This window comes from Octopus bimaculoides, chromosome 18 (assembly GCF_001194135.2).
Source record: "Octopus bimaculoides isolate UCB-OBI-ISO-001 chromosome 18, ASM119413v2, whole genome shotgun sequence".
Lineage (NCBI taxonomy): Eukaryota > Metazoa > Mollusca > Cephalopoda > Octopoda > Octopodidae > Octopus > Octopus bimaculoides.
Genome location: NC_068998.1, coordinates 12,884,558 through 12,886,692, shown reverse-complemented (window position 1 = coordinate 12,886,692; position 2,135 = coordinate 12,884,558).

The window sequence follows — 2,135 nt, the reverse complement described above, 5'->3', positions numbered from 1 at the left end:
GGGGGAAGGGATTACGTCGATTACATCAACTCCGGTGCATAACTGGTACTAATTTAATCAACCCCGAAAGGATGAAAGGCAAAGTTGACCTCGGCAGAATTTGAACTCAGACCATAAAGACAGGCGAAATACCACTAAGCATTTTTCCCGATGTACTAACGATTCTGCCAGCTCACCGCCTTGATAATAATAATAATAACAATAATAATAATGATAATGATGATGATGATGATAGTAATTGTTTCAAACATAGGCACTAAGTCACAAACTTTTGGTGAGGAGAGTTCAATAATATTGATTGATCCAGTACTCAGCTGGTATAAATTTTATCGATCCTGAGAGGATGAAAATTAAAGTTAACCCAACAGGATCTGAGTTCAGTCTGGGAATGTAGCAAAATGCCACAAGGCATTTTTATTCAGTGCTCTACAGACTCACCACTCTCTAATAAAATTATTATTAATAATAATAATAAAAATAATAATAATAAAGGCAAGGTCAACCTCGGTGGAATTTGAACTCAGAGTGTAGCGACGGGCGAAATACTACTAAGTATTTTGCCCAGCACATTAATGATTCTGCCAAATAATAATAATAATAATGATTTCAAATTTTGCCACAAGGCCAGCAATTTTAGGGGGGAAGGGCATTTGTTGATTACATTGACCCCAGTATTTGATTGGTATTTTGTTTTATCGACCTCAAAAAAATGAAAGACAAAGTCAACTTCAGAATGTAAAGAGCTCACATAAATACAACTAAGTATTTTTTGCAATGCTCTAATGATTCTGCCAGCCAATAATAATAATAATAATAATAATAATGATAATAATAAGAATAATCTTTTCTACTATAGGCACAAAACTTGACATTTCAGATGAGCGGGCTAGTTGATTACAACAACCCTACTAATGCATGACAGGTACTTATTTTATCAGTCCTGAAAGGACGAAAGGCAAAGTTGACCTTGGCAGCATTTGAACTTCGAATGTACAAGAGTGGAAGAAATGCCACTCAGCATTTTGTCTGGCATGCTAATGATTCTGCCAATGATAATATTAGATTTCTTACATAGGAACAAAACCAGGCATTTGGGATAAAGGGACAGTCAGACATTCCGACCAACCAGTATTTGACTGGCACTTTATTTCATTGACCTTAAAGAATAAAAGTAAAGGTTACTTTGCTGAGATTTCAGCTCAAAATGTAAGAAGCCAGGACAAATACTGCAAGGCAGTTTTGTCGACACTAATTCTGCTCGTAATGATTTCTAATCTAGACACAGGATCACAAATTTTGAGGAAGGTTCAAGTTGATTAAATCACCTCACCCTAGTATTTGATTGATGTTTATGTTATCTACTTCCCCACTAGTTTGCCCACCTCAAGCTGAAGGCTGAAAGGCAGAGGTGACATTTGAACTCTGAACATAAATGGACAAAACCAAATGCTGTAAGGCATTTTATTTAGTCTAGCACTCAACTGATTTTGCGATAGAATCATCTTTTCTACTAAAAACACAAGGCCTGAAGTTTTGGGGAAGAAAACTAGTTGATTACATCGGCCCCAGTGCTCAACTGGTACTTATCATATTGACCCTTAAAAATGAAAGGCAAAGTAAATCTTGGCAGAATTTAAACTCAGAACATAAAGACGGATGAAATATTGCTAAGCATTTTGTCTGGTGTGGTAATGATTTTGTCAGCTCATCACCCTTCTATTTTGTCTTATAATAATTATTAATATCAATAACATTTATGATGACCATTTAGTTATATAACAACAACTTTGTAATAGACGAAAAGATTTGAACAGACCTTCTGAGTGAATAAACGCATTTAAATGTATGTTTGTTTCCAAAGCAGTATCACATCATGTCATACAGCAATGAAGATTTCAAGAAGGGTTTTCTCTACAGAAGAAACTGCTTTATATCAATTTACTCTTCCAAAAATATTTTGCTGATTGCATAATCCTTTAAGCACCAAATTACATTACTTCAACAGCAGTTAATTAAAGAATGCACAGTTATAGCTCAAAATAAAATTTTTCTTTAATTAAAAATAAAAAGTGAAAATACAATTTTGAGCTCAAATTACATTTTCAACTAAAACGCTTTTTTTTTTTTTTTTTTTT